We start from the raw sequence: 8,262 nt of genomic DNA on the forward strand, positions 1-8,262 counted from the left end.
TGAAGGCTGATGGGATGCTAAAGAATGAGTCTGTGAACCAGAAATGCTCATATTGTCCATATAGTTTAAGATCTGTATGGTTGTCTCCTGGTATCAAGTGGAAAGGAATGCAGTTTTGCCGGACCTGTAAAACACAAGATTCTCTTGGTTCTTAAAGGATCATGTTTTTAACACAGTGGAAATGCGTTCCCCTATCCTTATGCACACTACCACTTTTCAGGTATCGCCCTTCAGCACTCACCATGGGTCTTGTGTACGACTGCATTCCCTTGCTCATCGTTCTTTGGTTCCGTGCTTTGGAGAGTCCTGGACTATCCCTTTTGGGGTTGTCAGAAGTCCCAGCTGAGAATATGCATGGTTCTTCTACTCGGCTGAAGAACATGATTGTCTACCAAAAGAATACACTTTTTTTCTTCTGTTCTGTACTTGGGTTCCGGCCTTTTACTTGTGCAGTTGAGCCGGCACACAAATATACTCCACACGAGTGTGGGTGTTCTTGGCCTGTTGTTCATGGGATTAATCATGTAGATGATTTCGGGCAGGTTTTTGCTTTGTCTTCTATCTTTTTGTATCAAAAAAATGTATCTAGAACATACTCCGTAGTTATACTGAACAAGAGCCATTACTGAAACGGTGCTTGCAAAATGGTTTGATTCAACAACCTAATAAGTACAAACATGGTGATAAGGACTCCAAATCCGCACGCTTGCCTGTTTGCGGATCTGGCGGACACTATAGTATACAGCCAGAAATGCACGGTGTACGCAAAGGATTGGGCTGGATACTATAAGGGTGGTGATATGCAGACCGTGCACAACACTGCACACAAATACCCATAACTACTTAGCTTACTACTAGTTAGATGATTTCAGTACATCTGAATTCTTGTATTGAAGATACACAACCTAATGCATTTAGATGACTAATGGGACAGATTGCCTTCCAGGGGGCCCGCCTCTGCCGATCCTCCTCTGCTCCACGACCGCTCTGTCTATCATGTCTTCTTGATGCCTCTGCATATGTTCACCACCTTGCTGATTACTTGGACACATTAATGGGAGGTTAGTCGTACCGATCAAAAAATAATACACAAACAACAGATGGATTGGAGGTCAAATGCAGCAAACCTGCGTAGGTGAAGATGCAAATACAGATTGCGACCATGTAGTTAAAGATACTACCACGGAGGCTGTACCGTGGGTTCGTGGCGGCAGTGTATGCGAAGACGAGTGAACACATGTCGACGAAGGCTATAAACTTGCGCGCGCATTCGAGGGATGGTTCGGTAAAACAACTCCTTTGAAAGCATGAGCATGATCAATATTGACACAAGGAAGGAAACGTCGGAGGCCAATTTAAACCGGAAATAATTGGGCCCGTAGTTGCGGATCATGACGGGCTCTCCAGCCTCGTGGCCTCCCGGCCTAGCGAGGTCGTCTTGCCAGAGCCCACTGGCGGAACTATGTTGAGGCCGAGGGGGGCAGCGCCTTGGACCAAACTCTGAAGGAAAAAAATTTAGGGAGAGCTTAGATGAGATTCTTTTTAGCAATTTACAACCTCAAATACTCATGTTTTTGCATTGGCCCCCAGCAATTTGTACCAAGCTCCACCAGTGCCAGAGCCCCATGGGGGAGGCAATGCCCAGCGCGATCGCCGCAGTGGCAAACAAGCTTGTCAGAAGGACAAGTTGCGTCTTGCTTTCTTTGATCCACTTCCTTTGCGCGCGTAGTTCTTGGTCGCTGTCGCCGTCGTCGCCAGGGACAGGTGATGCAGCGTGCAGCGCCGCCGCGGCAGCCTCCACCGCCGCAGCCGCACGCTTCACGACATCTTCCGCCGCCGCCGCAGCCTCCACAGCCGCCGCAGCGCGCTGCACGACATCCTCGCCACCGTGGTCCGGGCTATCCACTTGAAGGAGCTCAAAGCTATCTCTGAGTATGATCATTCACATATACTCAGCCAACTATATCACTATATATACATACGTTTGTGTACATGCTTCATTGGGACTACCTATCAATTTTGTTAGTATGCATGGATTTTTTCAGGTGGTATAGTGATCTTAAGGGATACGTGGGGCTAAGTTTTGCTCGGGATCGTGTGGTGGAGTGCTACCTTTGGGGCTACTTTTTGTTCTACGAGGAAGAGCACACGCTCCCGCGAATGATCTTTGCCAAGTTATTTTTGTTAGAAGTATAATTATATTTAAGTTAGTGATTAGGAGTTAGAGGTAATATTGGTTTAAACCATGTATGATTAGGAGTTAGTGATTAGGAGTTTTCGTCCGTCCGTCTCGGCGATTCTACGCCAAGCCGCCGTCTGTTCTGACTACACACGTGTGTATGAACAGGGCAGAGACAAGCGACTTGCTAATGCACTCAGGCGAGCTACACAGGTACCGACGGTGAGCGATCGACGCTGACTCCATCGACCTCCAGCGCGTGGGACTACAACGAGCGATCAGTGAACGTGAACCAATCTTGACGCCTCTCAGCCGGGCGTTTCGATCACGGGAGGGATTTAACTCGAATGCTATCTCAGATGCATGTATGCAGGTACTTGCCAAGGTGGGTTCTACACGTGCATGTGGCCAAGACTACGTCAACGTTCAGTCGTACGGCTCACCTAGCAATCCTGCATCGACATCGTCCCACGACATCTTCATCAAGCCAACAGCACGGAATCACCTGCACCAAGCCCGCGCCGCGTCATCAAGTTGTACGACTACGCTAGGCTACAAGCCAATATACTTCGTCAAGCACGTCTACGAAAAGCGATCTCAACATGCACCATCCACACGGAATGAGATGCAATCTTCATCGACTTCTCCGGTGCGACATGGCATCGACACTTGGTCGCCGCGGAGGGACGCCTTCAAGCGACGCATCATCGTGGACACGCCGCTGCGATGCCATCGCTGACACTTCATCGCCAAGGTCTTCATCAACGTGGTCTTCATCATCATCATCGTCATCATCATCAACACATCGCCGCCACCTCAATCATAAGATGGATACCTAGCGTCCTTTAACAGACTTTTCTGCAAGACGCAACCTCGACGACGGCAATGACCGCGTCACGACGGCAGCATCGACCGCGTCATCCACGACGGCAAGACTGCATCGACGCGGCGTCACTATAGTGATGACCCTACAAGGCCACACGGTTCTGGCAAAACCCGTGTGTGCTCGCTGGGCTTCCTCCGGTCTTGGTAAAACCGGTGGACTCATCGCCGACGACACCCTCTGACATCCACAAGGTGCATCGTCCACGTCTGCAGCTCCGTCATAGCGCATATTTTTGCGTCTCCGGCTTTGTGTGGCTTCATCATTCACGACGACCACATCATCGACCACGACTACCTTGACCATGGCTACATCACCATGATCGGCTACCTCGACATTAATGGCTACGTCTACAGCAACTCATCGGCAACAACTCCAGTCAACAGCGTCCGCCTCGTCACTCGCGTCCATGACACTCCCGCTGTGACTGCAGGAGGGAATAGAGAAGGTAGGAAGGCACTAGAAGGGGATGCAGTTACCACCCTAGGTGCCGTCCCATGAGAGACGCAGTTGATGATGACGCAGCGGAGAAGACGACGGAAGCACAAGAGTTCAAATTCAGTCATCATCGTCCGCTTCACTCCCGCTACGACTGAAGGGAAATGTTAGAAGTATAATTATGTTTAAGTTAGAGATTAGAAGTTAGAGATGATATTGGTTTACACCATGTACGACTTGTCCCCTACTCCAAGTCTCTCTCTCATATTGTACTTCTATGTTGAAAAGGGATGGTCAATAACAAGATGAACCCAATGCCCAATCTTCCCAATAGTATTCCTTAAGTCTTGAATTGATATACCCCATACACGGGTCAGATCAATACAACACAATATTCAGCCATCCTACAATTTCTACAATTTTTTCTGCACATACTGAGTTGGATGACACCAATGATGTTGGTGCCACCCTTGAGGAGTATGGGAAGCTCGACACAGCCATACAAGGGTTATCTCTCTCGCCAATCTCTATATATGTGGTGAACAACTATTAATTCTAGCAACAATAGATGAATGAGCCGTATGCATCTTTCTGATGCAGAGGCTGGGGTAAACCCCCTTTTCAAAAAGAAAAACAATAGATGAATTTGTGTCACTTGTTTGAACTAATTAATTTGTCACGCAGATGGGAGGAGAGTTCCGTTTCTCTTGTTCCAAGATATCTAAAGAAGTTCTATAATAAACTGCTAATCTGCTTTAAGGAGTTCGATGATGAATTGAGACTCAATGGGAGATATTTGATTGATCACATCAAGAAGGAGGTAAAATTATGTACCTCAATAACATTTTTGATTTAGAAGACATATATTGATTGCCCATGAGGGTAACAAATGTCCCATCATAATCATGTCGTAAAAAGCTTTCTGGTGGCTTTTAAACATGTCTAATTAATTTTAGCCCGCAATGATCATACATTATATATAATTTTTGTAGTAAAACAAGGTCAGGGTGATTCTTTTTCAACTAGAGAAACTAAAATAGAAAGGACCAAAACACGCCTCACGATTTTAGTTAACAGAGCTCAGAGATTACTCTTTGGCCCCATCCTCCCCTAAAGGCTAATTTTTTTAAATAATACATTTTTTATTAATTTTCAGAAATAATACACCGAAATTTTATTTTCCAAAAATAATACGGCCTCGTCCCGCTAGAGGACGACTGCAATTGGAGACACCTCCCCCTATAGAGGCCCCGCTGCACAGAGACATCCACAGGTACTGTCTAGTTATTAATATTGCACTGTCCTTCAAAATTGTCCATAGTTAAGTTGTTAGTTAATTGTTCAACGAACACCAAAATTTTAGGATCACAAAGAAGGGGATCAACAGGACTGCTACTGAGTGGCTGGATAGGGTTCAGCCATACGTTACACAATGGGAGACTGCGAGTACACATCTCTGGCACGAGAATCACAATTTTGATATGGACGAATTCAATCTCTATCTGCAGCGGTACATGACGGGAACACGGTTATGCATCATTCATCACAATCACCTAGATGAGATACCTGCCCCTAATACGGCGGATATGTACCCGAGCTATGATACTTCGGGCGCTAGGCAGCAAGCGGTAAGATATATTCTATTCATATAATGCAAGTAGTCCATACATACTTTGCCATGCGCACGTAATAATCGTCCCCACAATTTCAGGCCGAGTTGACTCGCGGACTTGGTGAGGAGGTGTCCACCTTTCAGCGTTCACTGTCGTCTGCACCTCTAATGCTTCCTCGGGCTCAGGTCCAGACCTGGATGTCGCGCATTGAAGAGAAAGTACGATCTGTGTATCGGGCTATTACGTGCACACGCACTTTGGACGTACTTCACTAGCATCCCCCCGCCACTCCACGCACCAGCAGCCGCCGCATCACTGGACTGGTCAGCTCGAACCCACGCATCACCGACATGATCCGCGTCCACGTCTAGCAGAGCACTGGATGGCCAGGCCACCACCTACTGACCAGGCCGGTAGTTCGGCGTGGCAGTACCAGCCGGATCCCATGTCTGCCTACGTGTTTCGGCCACGACCTCCGCCTACAGGTATGTTTCTTCATATTTATTCTTGTGAATATCAATTGGGCCTGTATTTCATCATTACTTATGTTCGTCCATCCAACAGGGTCCTACGGATATTAGCCGTATGAACATGACGCGCCTATGTCCGGATCCGGGTGGGATAGTGACCATGAAGGTGGGCATAACAGACAGGATTTCTTGTCGCAGCACAACGAGTGGATGGACATATATACGACTCCTGCACCACCTCGCACACAGGAAACACAACATGACCAGGCATGGTCTGAGCTTCCTCCCCGTAACGTTTGGGCACCCAACAGGTATATGTGGCCGACGCCGCCTACACCACCTCCACGACGTGCCGGACGACGTGGCTGATGCTTGTCTACCACTATATCTATCTATGTACGCGAGGGACGTATGTATGCTACCTATGTATGCGGTTGGAACTAACCATCTTCCTGGTGGACGACTGGAACTAATCATCTTTCTGCTGGACGAGTAGTAGCAATAATCTTTTTGCTGGACGATTAGTAGTAATAATCTTTCTTCTGGACAAGTACGACTAATAATCTTCCTGCAAGACGACTGCGACTTATCATCTTCCTGCAAGACGACTGGTGGCCAACCTTATAGACGATTGCCCAGTCGGCTCGCTGGTGGACTACTGGACCCTAATCGTCCACTAGGAAGACGATTAGGTCCAATCGTCTTTCAGGAAGATGATGCCGTATTATTTGTGAGAAATATCAAAACGGCGTATTATTTCTGAAAATTAATAAAAAAATTGTATTATTTAAAAAAAATTAGCCCCCTAAAGGAGGTACTCGATGAGTTTTTGAGTTAGTACTGCGCGTAGGAGACTAGTAGTCGATGATGCTAAAGAGAAAGAAAATGTCTGTCTGCTTGCCTGACCATTTGCTATTTCGATTGAACAACTTCTTGAACTAATGTACGTCTTTGGAACATAGAAATTTTATGATTTACTAATGATTCGAGATGTAAGTAGAAAGTGTAGCCGTTGAGAGGCTCATTGTTTCCGGCATGAGGATCGTTGGGACATTGTCGTCGGGAAAGCATGTAAGTTAATACAATATTTATGGTTTGTTACCAAACAACAAAACCTTACATGTACCTCACAAAACAGGCAATGTTGTAATAATTGTCCAGTACTAGTTTGTGCAAAAGGCACATGGATTGGCTGTTAATTCGTGTAAAAAAACCTGTCATCTTGTTTATCTTGGGAAATCATTTCTATGTCTATTTTTGAAAGAATATTACTATAAAAATAGTTGTGTGTTTAATTAATCGCTACCTTTGCTCGTGCGGATGTATGCAGTTCCAGCAGCTGTCTAGTTGTTATCTCCAGGAAGCTGAATGGTTGCACAAAAACCACAAGCCCAGGTTCGAAGATAGATTGCATTTGGGTGCCATGTCCATAGGCGCGACAGATCTATGCGAGTATGCGATGGTTTGCATGGGTGATGTAATGCCCAAGGGAGCACTGGAGTGGGCACTTGGATACCCTGACGTCGTCATGGCATGCGCCGAGATTGGGCGCCTAATGAATGACCTTGCTGCTTCATCCAAAGTACGTTGGTAAACACACATATATGTGCAATTAACCATGTTTATTTGTAATTGGCTAATCTCTAGCAAATATTGAATTAGATAAATTAACGGAAACGTTCATGCAGCCCCGTAACAACAGGGACGTGGCCAACTGTGTGGAGTGCTATGCCAGTGAGCACAAGGTCACAGAGGAGGTCGCCTTTGCTGCCATCGACCTGACCCTGGACCTAACTCCGCGGCTGTCCCACACGGCCGAATGCGAACTTGAGTGAACTACGCAATATTCTGGCAAAGTAAACGTGAATTTGCAGGTGCCTGACTGCAGAACTTCAAGGAAAGCAGGCAAGCCGCTCACCACTAAGATGGCATACAAGGCTGAAGACAAGACCCACAGACGCCATCACCCTGGCCATCTGGAGAAAGACAAACACCGCGTAACGCGTCCCTGCTAAGGCATACGCTTAACCCATCTTTACATGGTATTCAGAGCCTCTCCTCTACGCACATCTTCTGCGCCGCCAAAAAAACCCTCGCGCCGCCATGTCTTCCTCAAGCTCCACCGCAGCCGCTCCATCTGTGCTGATCCCTATCGCTGAGAAACTCCATCGCTCCAACTTCAACATCTGGCGTGCAGGCTCTGGCCACAATCCGTGGCGCTCAGCTGGTCTCCTACCTCGATCCAGAGAGGGAGGAACCGGCGCCCAAGCTGTCGGACAAAGACGGCAAGGTCACCGATGTGCCGAACCCGGCATATGAGATCGACAAGGCTCGCGACTCTCAGGTTCTGAGTTTTCTTTTCAATTCCATCTCACCCCCTGTGATGGTTCAGATCGCAACATGCACCACGGCGTCAGTAGCATGGACTGCAATCACGGAGATCTTTATCTCCTAGACGCAGGCGGCCATCGTCAATACAAGGATGGCCCTCTCCACCACCAAGAAGGGAAACTCCACCATCGCTGAGTATCTTGGCCACATGAAGGCCCTCAGTGATGAGATGGCTGCCATCGGCAAGCCGCTCACGGACGATGATATGGTGTCGTATATCCTTGCTGGCCTGGATTTCAACTACATGTCATTCGTCTCCTCCATCTGCGCCAGGACCATCCCCATCAA

Source organism: Triticum aestivum, chromosome 2A (genome assembly GCF_018294505.1).
Source record: "Triticum aestivum cultivar Chinese Spring chromosome 2A, IWGSC CS RefSeq v2.1, whole genome shotgun sequence".
Lineage (NCBI taxonomy): Eukaryota > Viridiplantae > Streptophyta > Magnoliopsida > Poales > Poaceae > Triticum > Triticum aestivum.